Genomic DNA, 17,187 nt, shown 5'->3' with positions numbered 1-17,187 from the left:
AGTAATAAAAATGAAAATAAGTACATAGAAACAAGGCAACACGTATACAGAAGCAAAGCACTCCTTTGTGACTGGTAGAGTGTGAACACCTGAGCTCAAATGTCAACTCTATCCATGGTATAGATTCTGAGAGAACATTTGAGAAATAGGCAGAGTTTGCTTTCATCTATGCTTGTTTTCTCATGCAACCGTTTCCCGACTTTGTCTCATTTATACCACGAGTAGCCTGCACTCTAAGGTAGTTTGGTGCATTCATTATTTTCCTTTTTTTTGATTTTTATTTGTGGTAAAAGGAGTATTAACCATAAAGTATGAAAATTTTCCGCATTTGAAAGAAACATCATCAAAAATAGAAAGGTATAAGAATGATTGCAATAAGCATACTAACAGAGGTATGATTAATACCTTGTGTGAATCCCTTAGGGTCTAATTTTCCATATTATCCTGTCAATTCATCATCATAAATGTGTGCAATGGTAGAAGAATCTGAATCAGGATATGATTAGGAAAAGCAAGTCCTATATCATCACGCAAGTGCTCAATGAGAGATTGAGAAGCAGCATTGCCCAAAAGATAAGGTTGAATAACCTTCTATTCATGTTAAAAATCATTATGAGCTTTATCAGTAATGCCAATAGTTATTGAATTCCAATTACAAGGCAAAGTAATAAGTTCTTGCACAGATAAATATTTCTTTCCCAACCATCCCACAGTTTGCTTAAGTCCATCAATCTCTGTCTGAGGTAGAGCATCTATTTGAGCTTGTTGAGTCCTGTTCTTGATAAACTTTATACTGTTGCCCTACAAAATGCTTTGTTTGCAGGGATGTATGTAAAGCAATACCAGTCACAGAATCATTAGCAGCAACAGCGATAAGGTTAGGAATTACAGCTATTACTAAATCTAACATGCAATTTGTTCTTTTCAATATCTTATTTAGGAATTCTACAACATGATGATCTAGAGAACTTAGAGCCCAAGAATGACCTATGTTTACAGGCAGCCAAATATGTGTATGTTGCTGTAGTGTCATAAGTGATGAGGATTAATCTTAACAGAGGGATTAATACATGAATATCATAGAAAATCTTTACTACTAATTCCAGTAGTGAAATTGACTCTTCCAGGTTAAAATACATATGTAAGTAAGTAGCACATAGGTAGTAACATTAGTATTACTGAATAAGGTAATTTTACAAGTAGAACCAGATACTGCTGTTCCAACAAATGTGCCCTTAAAGAGCTGAACAGGTTTTAAGGCAGCTATCTGTATTGCATTATGGGCTGTGTGGAAGGCAATCAATGCCAGAAAATGGCCTCCTGTTAACTTTTTATTATTGGCTTGATTCATCCTGGTAACACTAAGCAAATCACAAGTTGTGATATTGCAGAACAATTGTTACAAAGTTAACCATATGGGCCTCAATAGACCCATTTGTATTGAAGTATTTTTCCAAATATGCTCAACAATTTTCCAAAAGATGGCTGATGTTTGAAATTGTAATGTGTATAATCTATACATACAGGTTATGCTGTTTCTTAATTTTCAGTGCCAATATCCCATGCATGATTAATGGGCTATGCTGAGAGCCTCATGAATTTTTTTTTAAGTTTATTTATATCATGGATTGTGTTACTGCATTTATGACTGTTGTATCATCCCTGCATCTCTGGGATGAGGCTGAATTTATTATGTAGGTTTTTAAAATATATTCCTGGATCTGGTTTGCCATCGTTTTATTGAGTATTTTGTTGTTCATGCTCATTACTGAGATTAGTTTTTAATTCTTTTCCTCCGTTGATTCATTGTATGATTTCGCATCAATCTTACTTCATACTCATAAAACGAGTTCTGGCAATGTTCCTTCTGGTTATATTTTTTGCAACATTTGGAGGAGTACAGGAAGTTCTGATGGAATTCTTCATTAAAACCATTTGGCCCTGGAATATTTGGTTAGCTTTTGATGAGAGCTTCGATTTCCTTTAAGAGTATATGCCTAGGGGGCTGGAGAGATGGCTCAGTGGTTAAGAGCATTTCCTGCTCTTCCAAAGGTCCTGAGTTCAATTCCCAGCAACCACATGGTGGCTCACAACCATTTGTAAAGAGGTCTGGCGCCCTCTTCTGGCCTTCAGGCATACAGACAGAATATTGTATACATAATAAATAAATAAATTTAAAAAATTAAAAAAAAGAGTATATGCCTATTTAAATTGCTCATCTAAGCCTTATTTTATTTTAGGTAAATGGTGACTAGCCAGAAAATTGTTCATTTCATTTATGTTTCACAATTTTGTGGAATACAGGTTTCTGTGGTATGATCTATATTTTTTATAATTTTATAAATTTTATAATTTTTTATAATTTTATGTTTAAAATCTATTTCTTGTACTACCTCTGGATTAGGGTGTTCAAATTCTCCTGTTGTAAATTCCCTGGCTTCTCATACTATCATGTTGTCTTTCAAATTGTTGGAGGTATTCTTACATAAATGCATGCACATTTGTACCAATCCTGTTAGGAGAGTCTTGCCTGCTTGGTATGGTCTTTGCTGCGGCTACCTCTGTGCTTGTGGTTTTTTCTTGGTCTGTCTTCTCTTAGTTTCCTTAGCTCTGGAGTCACTTATATCTATTCCACCCTGGAGTAGACTGTGGTGATGGACATCAACACACTCCAGATGGATAGGATTCCTTGGTGGCAAGCTAGGATTGGATAGAGTATTTTTGCATTCATGTTCATAATTGAGATTAGTTTTTTCTTCCCTTCCTCTTTTGAGTCTTTCTGTTTTCGCATCAATCTTACTGCATAGTCATAAAAAGAGCTCTGGCAATGTTCCTGGTTATGCTAGCCCCCCCTCCCCCACAGCTGCTGAGCACGGAGCACGCAGCTCCCGCTGCCTGGAGGGCGGGGCCCCCATGAAAGGTCCAGCTGCTCCTCAAGCCGCGCCGCCCTCTTCCTCACCCCCTCCCTCTCCTTGTGGTTTGTGGTATCCCAAGAGTGGTAGAAGGAGTCCTCCGGGATCCAGGCTCTGCCAGGCGGCCGCGAGCTCGAATGCCCGTAAGCATGCGCCCGTGGGAGGAGGCTGCGCTCTTCCCTCAGGGGCCCAGCGCGGTGTGAGGATCCCTGTCAGCTTTGGACCGGTCCCGGCAGCAGGCGAGGTGGTGACGGGAACCCGGGACCCCAGGCCGAGCAACACAGCCCCGAGGCTCCTCGCCCACGCTCGCGCTCCAACCCATCCCCTCCGCTTCCTCCATTTAGCGCGACTGATAGCGAGCTGGACGCGAACCAGGGCAAGCCTTGGGCCTTTCAACTTAGTGGTTTCTGGCCCGCTGCCCGCGCGCTATGTGTGAGGCATGGCCCGGCGAAGGAGGCACTTAGGGGGCTTGGGGCTCCCCAGCTGGCGGCGGTGACAGAGAGGGTGCGCGGAACAATGAGCTGGGCAGCTGCAAGCCGAGACAGCTTTTAGCTGGCTGAGCGGGCCCACCTGCAAGCATGGCCCCCGTGCTCGGGCCAGGTGTCCCAATGCTTTAAGGCCAGAGCGCCCAGATCATGGCGCACTACGGCTGGGGCTGTGGGGACGTTCCTTCATTAATTTATTTATTTGTGGAGAGCTTTCTCTGAGCAACCTTGGTGGCCAGCACCAGGAGCATTAAGCTGTGGCATTTTGAAGAACGGGACAAAAGGCCGCTGCCAGGGTCACAGAGAGGGCCTCCCAGCTCCTCAGGGGGCAGCATCATCTCTGGCCCCAAGGGCAATGGGCTCATCCTCCAGCCTGGAGCACAGTGCACACTGCAGCTTCTACCGCATGCGGACTTTGCAGGTCTTAAGCTTTGAGAAGAAGGCCAAGAAGGCACGCTTCTACTGGAATAGGGACTGCTACTTCAATGGCCTGGTCTTTGCCATCTCCAATGATAGCTTCAGTTCCTTTGATTCGCTTCTCACAGAGCTGACCCTCTCGTTTTCTGACAATGTGAACCTGCCTCAGTGCGTCCACACAATCTACACCATAGACTGCAGTCGGAAGGTCACCAGCTTGGATGAGCTGCTGGAAGGTAGGAGGGGTGGGAAAGGCTTGGCAGGTGCAGGCAATGCTTGGAAGGTGCAGTGACTGTGGGCGGAGTACTTCCCCGCCTAGAGCAGGGCAGGTGCTTTCTAGGCAGCCAGGGGGATTAGAGCTCCTCTGTAGGTTGTGTTGGGCCCGGCACACATTCTCTGTCCTTCTCAAGAGATTTGCCTTTTTTTTTTGGAGAAAATTCTAATGAGTAGAGACAAATACAGACAATGGTACCTTTAAAATTAGCCGACTTATTTTTGCTGGAAGGGCAAGCTGTTTGAAAGCATGGTCCTCCAGTGAGGCGCGGGGTCACCCTTGGTGGAGCTCAGCGCAGCACCTGTACCATCCCCCTGTTTGGGATCCCACTGTACCTTCTGTGCATGGCTGTGGTTCTGACTTGCTCCAGGTTGGCTTTTCTGATTTCACTTACGGCAAAAATCACTCGAAATCAAGAGGGGCGATTCATCATAGCAGGTATCAATCTTGGCTTCATCTTGGACCATATTGGACACTTTGAAAAGTATAGGTGACTGGCCCCACCCACCCCTTAGATATTATGATGTGCATGGTTGGGGTGTGACTTGAGCATTTAAAGTTTTGAATGTTCCTCAGATGATTTCAGTGTGTAGACAAAATGGAAAAGTAGCTGTGTTTAAAGAATTTTCCACATTTGGTTGACAGCAGGGTGAATCAAGATGAATCTCACCTGCCTTCTCCCTGAAGAGGATAACTAGGGTCAAGGGAAGTGACAGCAGAGGCCTATTAGAAATTAGTGCCTGAGTTTCTCCATTACTTTTAGCAAATGGTACCCTTGCTCTGTCTACAGGACAACATAATTAAAATTGTCTTCTATATAATTTAGCAGTAGAAGGGACTACCTCACACTTTGTCTTAGAAGTGAGATTTGGTTTTAAATACTAATAGAAGAGAGTAAGAAATCTGTAGGTGTGCCAGTACAATGAAGAAAACATCATTGAGAGGACCACATTACTTTCATATGCATATCAGAATATACATTTAGAGCAATTTAGTTCATTGAGCTCTTTCTTCCTTAAAATATCTTTTACAAATTTAAGATTAATTTTGAAATAATGATAAAATTGTTTCACAGTCAGCGAGTCTCCTCCCCCATTTCCTTGCTCATCATCTTCATCTCTTAACAGTATTTTGCCTCACTTGAAGAAAGTCTTAAAAATGCATTGCTGGCTCTATGCATGTTCATTAAGCCCGTGTGATTGAAAGAACCTGAAAAGTGGCTCAGTGGATATGTGTCTCCTTAGTTTAGTGATCAAAGTCAGTAGCTGGGAAGTTACACATGAATCTTATAGTGCACTTAAATACTTAGTAGCCTGGCTCCTAGAGATACTTGTGGCGTGGTCTTCAGAATCTTCCAGCAAAATTATGCCTGACACCCACTGCCACCTCCAAGTGCTGCGATTAAAGGCATACACTACCATGCCTTGCCTACTTTATTTTTTTGACTCTGAATAGACCATGTGGAGATTCATAAGGCTATGTCTTCCTCCTCCTCCTCTTTCCCCTTCTTCCCGTTTTCCTCCTCTTCCTTCCCCCAGCCCCTAACTCCCTTCTCCTCTTCCAGGTGCCCAGGCACTTTGACATCAGAGTTACATCTCATGCCTGCCCTGCTTATTGTTTATCTGTCCTTCAGATATGACCCATTTCCCTCAAGTCGTCTCATTCTTGGAAGGCCTGTCTGTCTGTCTTTCATTTTTGGACGAACACTTGTTTTCTGAACTTTTGTTACTTGTGTGAGTGCTGAATCTAAGTCACAGTCGGTATTGCTTGCCTAAACTTAGGGCTAAACTGTGCTGTTATATCCATGGAAGATTAAGGATGCAGGAGAGGAGAATTGAAGTACCCCAGAGGCTGGGGAACCACTGCTTGGATGAGCCTGTTAATGGTATGCTACACTCATTGTGCCCCAGTTTGTTTGCAGATGTCAACCGTCTTTCAGTTTGAAACCATTCCACTAGCCTTATACTTGCAGTTTATTTATTTGGACAAGAGTCTCATTGTTGTAGTTCTGGCTGACCTGGAACTAAGATACACCTTCTTCTGCCTCCCAAATATTCGGTTTGAGATATATATGACCACTCTTGGCTATATTTGATTTTATTTGCTACATAGGAGTTATAGCATGGGGTATTGTGAGCTATCTCAATGCATGTACACAGTGTTAATGATCATGTCACGGTAACTGGTGTATCTATCACCTCCAATATTTTTTTGTTTGTGCCAGGAACTTTCAAAATCCTCTCTGCTATTGACTTGGAAACATTTTACTAAATTTTTGTTAACTGTAGTCATTGTACTACTGTGTGGAACAGTAGAAGTTGTTCCTCATAATCCCCTGATATTACAAAACCTGAATGTTTGTGCCGCTGGAAATAAGAATAGGAGCCTGGTAGTGGTAGTGCATCCCTTTAATCCAAGCACTTGGGAGGCAGAGGCAGGTGGATCTCAGTGAGTTTGAGGCCAACCTGGTCTACAGAGCAAGTTCCAGGACAGGCAAAAAAAAAAAAAAAAAAAAGAAAGCCGGGCGATGCCTTTAATTCCAGCACTCGGGAGGCAGAGGCAGGCGGATCTCTGTGAGTTCGAGACCAGCCTGGTCTACAAAGCTAGTTCCAGGATAGGCTCCAAAGCCACAGAGAAACCGTGTCTCGAAAAAAAAAAATAAAAAAAAAGAAAGAAAGAAAGAAAATAAGAATAAGTGCGGCAGGTGAGTGTAACTCAGTGGTAGAAGGCTGCTTTACAAGATTCCAGCTCGTGGTTAAAAACCCATGGGTCATGACCTCCTGGGGATGAATGACCCTTTCACAGTGGACACATATCAGATATCCCGCATATCAGATATTTTCTTCACAATCTTTAACAGTAGCAAAATTGTAGTTATGAAGTAGCAATGATGTAAGAATGAATTCTAATTCTTATTAATAATAAAAACTGAGAGTCAGATACTGGGTGTTAATGCTGAAGATTAGAGAAGCAGAGTGCCAGCCACTAGAGAGTTTTTACTTCTACCAGTGCACAAACCAAGGGGCAATCCTGTCTTCAGACTACATCTCCAGACTGTATCTGTCTCCACTAAACCTTCAGACTGCAGTGCTCTTGACTCCTCCCTCTTTATAGTCCTGTCTAGTCCTATCTACCTCCCTAGTGCTGGGATTAAAGGTGTGAGCCCCCACTCCCTGGGTTTTAGTGATTTAGCTTTGCACTATGATCTTCAGACAAGCTTTGTTTGTTAAAACACAAACAAAATAACCGTACACAGTGAAATATGGTTTGGGGTCACCACAGCGTAAGGAACTACATTAAAGGGTCACAGCTTTAAGAAGGTGGAGATCCACTGCTCTAGAGCACCACCACCAATAGTGGTAAAACAATCTACATAAAAATCTAGCATACAAATGATAGAGATTGCTAACTGCATTGCAATTTAAAGATATTTATAAATATAAAGATGATATGCAAAGGTTCCATACTGCAATGCCATCCAAGCACAGTGGCTGTGAAAGAACTGGCCAACCTTCATGACCTGTGAAAATGTAAGTTATCAGGATAAAGCTGCAGGCAATGTTTGTACTAACTTAACTGCTATTCACGGATCCCTTCAGTGCTTAATGCTATGTTGGTGTGCAGAATTGATGCAATGCCCTTCAGAATGCCATGCACTGAGCCAGCTATATAGCTAACTGACTTCTATTCCTAGTAAGTGAATATTCTCTGCCCGTAACTTGCTGTGAGCATATCTTTAAATTAGGTATTATCTTATTTTCCCAACTAATTCCTGTCCAAGTTACATACCTTGCACCTAAAGAGTTAGAGCTTTGGGCAGGAGTTTGTGTGGCTGTGCTTCATTTAGAGGTAGTTATTTAGATGTATTTCACAATGGGGTGATGCATACATTTTATCATAAAAACCAACACAAAATTAAAATTCCCATTGTGAACTCTAAGGGTATCTTACCCTTGACCAGGTGTGGAGAACTGAGGGCAGGCCACGTATCTCTTAGTTTACACTAGTGCATGAGAGCTATTTTTGGTCTCCTCATTAGTAGAATTTCTGTTTTCACATTTAGCTAATTTCTTAGGTCTTAAGGCAAACTTCTGTAGTGTCGTTTTATTAGTATTTTTAAAAATAAAGCTTGGAAAAGTAAAACAGCCACACTGTCCAGTCTTACTGACTATGCAGCAAATGACACATACTTTAATCCCAGTAGTTACAATGACATACACCTTTAATCCCAGTAGCCACACTAGTTTACCATAGAAAACAAACAGTAGTGGTGCATGCCCTTAATCCCAGAATTAGAGATGATTATAAAATGGGAGGAGACAGCTCACAGTCACAGTCTCATTCTGAGACTTTCTGGAGGCAGGATCACTATTTTCGGACTGAGGTTAAGGTCAGAGCCATTGACTGACTGCTTTGCTTTTCTGGTCTTCAGGTTGAACCCTAATACCTGTCTCTGAGTTTTTATTAATCATGCTCCCACTCCTATATCTATATGTTGAAACCTCAGTATATAGACATACCTTTCTTCATATCTGCGTCCACAGTAGCTTCTCTGCACTTTTCCTGGTGGCAAGCATCATAAACCCAACAGTTGGATGTATCTTCAGGAGAGAACTGTGCTTAGCTTTCAGATGTGTTGAAAATGTGGTCATAGAGGTCACCCACCTTATTTTGTGTCCACCGCAGATGGAAGTGACAGGGAAGCTCCTTGGGCCTGACACAGGGGTACAGTGCACATAGTACCCCAGCTGGAGCAGGAGATTTTGTGTTACCTTGATGATTCCCATAATTTTTACTTTAGCCAGTGCACCGTTTGGTTAGAAAACCCAATTAAAACGTTTGACACAGTAAACTAATAAAACAGTCTTACTTTTCCCCACTCCGTATTTTTCTAAGCAGCTATGAGGGGTACTCATCTTCTCATGTTAATGAGCACGTTTGACTACAATGCACTCAGAAGCTCACCCACATTAGGTTTCACTAAGAGCACATATAACTGAATGTGGTTTTCCTCGGTTGCATTCTTTTTTGGAAAATTTTCCTTAGATTTTGAAATTAGTTAAGCATTGAAATTCCTAAGATTTACCAGTATTAAGCATTAAATGCCTTTCCATGTTTTCTTCTGCATTCCCTTGTTTGAGTGTGATGAATGCATGTCTATCAATATGTCCGTCATTCTCTCCAGAAGTGAAGAGCCTGTGTTTCAGGCTTAATCAGGTTTTGTTTTTCTCATAATGTTGTTGCTTGCTCCTTCTACCATAAGAAGTAAAACCATGGGCTCCAGATTTCATGTCACAGAATTTGACTTGAATGTCAGGATTATTTATAAATTAGTTAGTGACCTAAATAATTAAATTTTAGCAAATGTGAGAACGATATTGACTTACACACAAGTAGTCTAATACTGCTGGTGTATGAATTTCCTACTTTGTAAATCATATGTAGCTCTCCCACAGCCAGCATCACTCTCAATAGTGGAAAACTTCAAAGCTTCTATTTTAAAAGGAGGAGGAGATACTCACACTCATCCCATAAGCAACTGAGGGCCCCAGGAAGAACAGATTTTTAGAAAGGCAAAGGTGTTGGAAGAAGTGTCTAGGTCAGAAGTTCTCAACTAGTGGGTTGTGATTCTTTTGGAAGTTGGACAACTTTTGCAGGGGTTGTCTAAGTGTCTACGACCAGTGGAAAACACAAATAATTTACTTATGACTCATAACACTAGCAAAATCAGTTATGAAGTAGCAATGAAAATAATTTTATGGTTGGGAGTCAACACAGCATGAGGAACTATATTAAAGGGTCACAGCATTAGGAAAGTTGGGAACCACTCATCTATGTCCTAGATTATAACCAGGGTTTGTTTTCAAAGCAACTAGGGAAAGTAAAAACCTTACATATGCTTTCATAACCTGTCTACCAGTGACTGTTTCAGCTGGACCAGGGTGAGGCTTGGATCTGCTGAACGAACAAGATCACCTAATTTATATATATGAAAAAACCTTCTTTACTAACTAGAAAATGATGAGAAACCAATACCTTGTAAGCTCAGTATGCAGAAAACTGTATGTGCACATGCACACCATGGAAGTGTGAAGCTCTATTCTGTGGACACCTTGACTCAGAACTTTCCAAATTATAGAACTGTTCTACATGTTTCTAGTAGGAACATTATGAAGGGAAAGGGGAGACAGGGAAGGAAGGAGTTAACCACCTCTAACTGCACAATCACATGAAGGGCTTGCTCTTCTGCTTGTTTCTGTTCTTCCAAGCCCATGCAGAGAAGGAAATTAAAACATGAGTTGAAAAGGCTGTGTCCTGGGTGGTTTGTCAGCTGCACAAGGTCTGGTTGATGAAAGGAGATGGACATAGAAAATCTGCTCATTTTCTTTTTACCTTGTTTGGGAAGTTATTCTAGATAGAAAAGAATAGAGTTAAGCACAGCTGATAGCAGCACTTTCTCAGGTAGGTTCTGCTTGCTACAGGCAAGCTTCCTGGGGTTGGAGAGATGGCTCAGAGGTTAAGAGCATTGCCTGCTCTTCCAAAGGTCCTGAGTTCAATTCCTAGCAACCACATGGTGGCTCAGAACCATTTTTAATGGGGTCTGGTGCCCTCTTGTGGCCTTCAGGCATACACACAGACAGAATATTGTATACATAATAAATTATTTGAAAAAAAAAGAGAGTTTCACTGAGTTTCATAAGTTTTATAGCTGGGTAGGTATGTTGATTTCTCTTTTCCTTTGGCAGCTTGCATAGCATCTTCAGGTACTACAAGAGCTAGTCCTTGGGAAGGAGGCTTGCAGGTCAGTTCCAACTCTATTTCCCCGAGGTCTATGTCTGAAATGTGTAGTATCTTTAACAAAGGCACTGAAACTATATCAATAGCTATGTCAAAATGGAAGAGAATTTTCCAATAATAAAAATAGTGGGAAAGTTATAGTAAGTAAGGTTTTTTGGACTGTATAAACACTAAATTTCTGGATGTCAAGCAGCAGTTTTATGTTGAGGTATAGCAACTTAATATTAGGGGATCCTGGAAAAGTGACTAAAAGTTTGTACAGTTTGAAGCACAGACAAATGCAGTCACCTTTAAAATGTGTAAACTCGTGATGAAACATTTGAGTACTGAGACTGTGACTCAGTGTAGAGTATTTGTTTAGTATGGGTGAGACACGGGCTTTGTTCCTGATATCCCCCAACAGTCCTTCGGTCTTCCTTTTGGTGCTTAAATTGATTTTCTTTTAGGAAGAGAAATTTCTGTTGCACGAATAATAAAAACCTAGAGATAGATATTGGGTTCAAGTCGAGGATCAGAAAAGCAAAGCAGTCAAGCAACTAGAGAGACCTTATCTCTACCAACTCTCAGACGAATAAAAAATATTCTACTCTCTGCCCAGTCATATTGCTCCTGTCTTCACCTCTCTCCATTAAGGTGTGTGATTCCCAAAAGCTGGGATTAAAGGTGTGAACCATCACCACCTGGATCTGTTTGTGGATTGATTTTGTGTAGCCCAGGGTAGCCTTGAACTCAAAGAGATCCACCTAACTCTGTCTTCTGAGTCCTGTTATTAAAGGTATGTGCTACCACTCCCTGGCCTGTAGGGCTGACTAGGGTGGCTGCTTTGCCTTCTGATCTCCAGTAAAACTTTATTTATTAGAACACAAATACTATAACACTAAAAATGTCCAATGTTTTTGATGATGCAGTGATTTGACCTTTTCAAAAGAGATAAAAATGTACAATTTATTAGCTTTGAAAAGCAGTATGCAAATTTTTGTAACTCTCTCAAAGGTCTTACTGCTTGAACTCATAAATTCATTTTAGAAATTTGTCTTAAATAGCCTGAAAAACAAACATAAGAAACTGTGCATAGGGGCTGGAGGGATGGCTCAGAGGTTAAGAGCACTGATTGCTCTTCCAGAGGTCCTGAGTTCAATTCCCAGCAACCACATGGTGGCTCACAACCATCTGTAATGAGATCTGGTGCCCTCTTCTGGTTTGCAGCATATATGTAGGGAAAACACCGTATACATAATAAATAAATCGTAACAAAAAAAAAACTGTGCATAGCAACTTTAAGCCCAGCATGGAATCATGAAAATGGATCGCTACCAGTTAAGTACCGATTGTAAAAACATTCCATTTCTTCCTTCATACTGGACATTTCCATGTGTGTTTGGGGAAATCTAATAGTTGAGGAAAAGGCTAAAGGAAAGAAACAATGAGTGAGCTCTGTTTGTTGTGTTTTTTATTTTGCTCACAAGGATAGGAAAGACAACTTAAAAAGTAATGCAGCAGAAACAGTAGACTGGGGGCACAGAGGTGAGGGGGGAGGGAATGGGAGGAGAGGAAGGAGGGGAAACTGCGGTCAGGCTGTAAAATAAATAAATAAATAAATAAAAGTAATTCAGAGGTTGTCATTACCATCAGAAACCAAATGTTTGCTGTTGTGATCCTTCTGCATCATCCTGAAGATAAACAGTCTGAAAGTGATCTTTGAAATCTTAGAAGATGGCTATAGAATGCTACAGGGATTACTCTGGTTACTTGTTGGTTAGTTGGTCTTTCTTCAGAGATAGGGTCTTACTGTGTGGCCCACGTTGGCTCGGGGTTGATGCATTCACTTGCCTCTGCCTCCTAAGTTCTGTGATTATAGACCTGCCCTACCCAGATATTTACATCTCCTGTTAGGTCTTATTAACGTACATATTTTTCATGTGCAAAGAAAAAGTGATGTTTTCAAGATTTGACATGATCCATTGTTTTTGAAAAAAAAAAAGTATAGATTTGACTTCTGTATACACAATTTTTGGATTCTACATTCTTGTCACCCAGGCCATTCTTGAGGAGTTGTGGTTATCTTTGTGATTTAAACTTTTGCTTTACCTTGCTATTTTCTGTTTGGTGTAAGGTTTAAGGAGAAATAGAACAGTATCTCTTGCCTTAAAATGACAAGGAGTTGGGGCTAGAGGAGTGGTCAGCGGTTAAGAGCACTTTATTGCTCTTCCAGAGGTCCTGAGTTCAATTCCCAGCACCCACATGGTGGCTCACAACCATCTGTAATGGGAACTGATGCCCTCTTCTTTCATGCAGGCACACATGCAAATAGAAGCACTCACACACATAAATAATTCTTCTAAAAATAGCAAGAAATTGGGCTATGTTTAAGATTAATGAAAACCTTAGTTAGGCAGTGTTCATTTTTACTTTATTTTTCCATAAAATTTCTTTATTCTCTGGATTGGGTAAACTAACTACTTGCTGCTGATGTTTTTTTTCCTTTTGTACGATTTCTATGTATCCCTGACTGTTCTGAAATTCTCTATGTTGACAAGGCCTTGAACTCAAAGAGATCTGCCTGCCTCTGCCTCTCAAGTGCTGAGATTAAAGGTGTGTGCCACTATGCCCATGCCCAGGTCTAACTGCTTTCTTAAGATTCTTTATAGTGTGTGCATGTGTGTGTATGGTGTGTGTGGTTTAGTGTGGTATGTGTGGTGTAGTATGGTGTGTCATATGTATGTATGTGTGTGGTGTATTGTGATGGGTGTAGGTATGTGTGTGTGGTGTAGTGTGTAGGTGTGTGATGTGGATGGTGTGTATATGTATGTGTGTGGTACGTGTGATGTGTGGTATAGTGTGGAGTGTGTGATGTGTGTATGTATGTGGTTTAGTGTGATGTGTATTGTGTATATATGTATGTGTGTGGTGGGTAATGTGTGTGGTGTGTATGTGTGTATGGTGTAGTGTGTGAGGTATTTGGTGTGTGTATGTGTGTGTGGTGTAGTTTGTGTGTGATGTGTGTATGTATATGTGTTTGTAGTATGGTGTGTAGTGTGTATCGTGTGTGTATGTGTTGGTGTAGTGTGTAGTGTGTTTGATAAAATGTGTGTATTTTTATGACAGATTTCCTTTGAAGAGAAGTGAGAAAGAAACTTAGACATATTAGTGAACTGTCTTTACACAATTTTAGACTGTCTTAAGCATATTTTGTCCTAGTTCACTTACTACCTGAGTTTGTTTTAGTTTAACATTAACTGGGTGTGTGTCACAAAGACAGAAATTGTCCTTTAGACAACTCGCCGTAAGCCATCACTGATCTCATCCTGAAATAGTCGACTTTTATCGGTGTTGGTTTCTTTCATGGACCCGAAGGCTTTGAGATTGAAAATACTATGAGTATCATGTGATAGCAGCATTCATGTCCTTGTTTTTTCATGTTTTCTATAAACAGCAGAGTTTAACATGAAAAAACATTTTATAGAATTTTGGAACAAGTTGGTTCTTGTCATGGACAGAGGCAAAACAGACGTAGAAATTGCTTGCAGTTGATGCTTTTAGGGTAAAACACTTCTAGACTTTGGGACCACTGCCAGAGTTTAGATGCCCATGTGCAGTGTCCTCATCAGGGAGCATGACATCCACTGGTGTGCCTGTCATATGAGCCATCTTAGAGCCTAGGACTCTTTTCACCCTCACTTTTAATGTTGGGTGTTCACCAAAGCCAGGGTGTTTTTTAGAAAACAGCACGGATGAACACATACCGTTTGTTCTCTGTTTGGCTTCACACTCAGAAGCATTGAACTCATTTTGAGGACTGAACGAGTTTTTGAGGAGCTGAAGGCAATAGAATGAGAGTTTGTGCAGGGATTGTGATCTGTGTATGAGATGGGATTCTTGGTGTTGCCAGTCCGAATTCAGTGACCTTAAATGGAAGGGTCCCTTAACTTTTCTAGGTTTAATGGCCAATCACTAAAATTTGGGGTCAGTGCAATATTGGCCCTTGGGTATTACACTCAGAGGCATTGTACTCATTCTGAGGACTGAACGAGTTTTTGAGGAGCTGAAGGCAATAGAATGAGAGTTTGTGCAGGGAGTGTGATCTGGGTATCAGTTGCCAGGCCGAACTCAGTGACCTTGGATGAGTCCCTTAACATTTCTTGCTTTAATGGCCAATCACTAAAATTTGGGGTAACTTCAATATTGGCACTTGGGTATTAGAGTTATTTGTGCTTCCTAGGGAGATCACTGAGGTTTAGTTATGGAAAAGCTACCTTCTTACAAATGCCTTTTATGAGTATATGGCTAATACTTGCAGGCTTTAGGATATGGTACAGCTCGGTAGAGTAATCATACCATGTTTTGTGTTGAAAGAGGACCAGTGACTCAGAAGGATCATTCTATGAGTGATATATTGTGGAAGACCTTATTGGCATTTTAAGTGATTTTAATGTGAGGGTGTTGATTAGAAACAGCACGGCTGAACACATATCGTTTGTTCTCCTCTGCTTTACTTCACACTCAGATGCATTGAACTCATTTTGAGGACTGAATGAGTTTTTGAGGAGCTGAAGACTATGGAATGAGAGTTTGTGCAGGGAGGATCACCTGGGAATCAGATGGGATTCTTGGAGTGCCAGTCCGAACTCAGTGACCTTAAATGGAAGGGTCCTTTAACTCTTCTGGGTTTAATGGCGAATCACTAAAAATTTGTGGTCACTGCAGTAGTGGCACTGGGGTATTACATTTATTTGGGCCTCCAAGTGACATCGTTGAGATTTAGTTATGGGAAAGCTCCTTTTGAATCGAACCCTTCGCACAAATGCCTTCTATAATTATGTGGCAAATACATGATGGCTTCAGGATATAGTTCAGCTCGGTAAAGGATTCATGCCATGTGTGTTGAAAGAGGACCAATGACTCATAAAATGTAGATCATACTGTAATTCATATATTGTGGAAGAAGTTATTGGCATTTTTAAGTGATTTTAATGTTGGTTGTTCACCAAAGCCAGGGTGTTTTTTATAAACAGCACGGATGAACACATATCGTTTGTTCTCTGTTTGGCTTCACACTCAGAAGCATTGAACTCATTTTGAGGACTGAACGAGTTTTTGAGGAGCTGAAGGCAATAGAATGAGATGCTTTTAGGGTAAAACACTTCTAGACTTTGGGACCACTGCCAGCGTTGAGATGCCCATGTGCAGTGTCCTCATCAGGGAGCATGACATCCACTGGTGTGCCTGTCATATGAGCCATCTTAGAGCCTAGGACTCTTTCCACCCTCACTTTCATAAAGCTTAGTTTTTACCTGGGTCGTTAGTACATGGTCAGCTAGTTGCAGATCCCTGCTCTGCTGCATCTCTTCACTCTTCCTTTTCCTGGTAGAGGTGCTTATTTCCTCCTTATTGGTTATGCGGAGATCAAAGGTTAAGCTTGGCCATGCCCTCCACATTCTCAGGGAAGAAGAAGAATGAATTGAGTCTAAATTAAATAAAAATCCTTCATGAAGGCAAATACGCTTGCTCTCTCAGTAGCCCCATGTAATTTTTCAGATTTAAAAATTGACCTCATGCATTTGTTGATGTTAATATAGAAACGCTTCACTCAAACTTTATAGTGTTTTTCATGATTATTCTCTTATTATTATTTTATTATTTATTTTTTATTTATATTATTTATATTTTATTTATTATTTTATTAATTATTTTTTGTCTTATTATTATTTTATTATTTATTTATTATATTATTATTAATTGTAGTATGATAGAACTGCCAGACTCAGTGTAGTGAGCTCTGCAGTTAGTATTGCCTCCATGGAGGTTTAATGTTCAGAGTCTAAAGACTGTTCATATTGAAGCAGCCAGCACCTACCCAGAAGAAATGATCCCGTTTTCATAGGCATTTCAGACTCTTACTTGAAAAGTTTCATATGTTTTTTTTTGTTTCTTCACTTAGTATAGTGGTCAGTATTTTATATATGACCAAAGATATATGTCTCAAAAGTTTTAGAAGCTGAAAGTGACTATTATTTTTTTGCAGAACATTTTCTCCTAGGTAGTATCAGTGATGTATTAATTTCTCAAACTTCCAAGAAACAGGAAGTATGATCATTATAATTCGTAGTGTGTTTGTGTGTATTTTTATGACAGATTTCCTTTGAAGAGAAATGAGAAAGAAACTTAGACATATTAATGAACTGTCTTTATAGAATTTTAGACTGTCTTAAGCATATTTTGTCCTAGTTCACTTACTACCTGAGTTTGTTTTAGTTTAACTGGGTGTGTGTCACAAAGACAGAAATTGTCCTTTAGACAACTG

This window comes from Microtus pennsylvanicus, chromosome 20 (genome assembly GCF_037038515.1).
Source record: "Microtus pennsylvanicus isolate mMicPen1 chromosome 20, mMicPen1.hap1, whole genome shotgun sequence".
NCBI lineage: Eukaryota > Metazoa > Chordata > Mammalia > Rodentia > Cricetidae > Microtus > Microtus pennsylvanicus.
Note: the sequence above shows the minus strand (reverse complement) of the source record.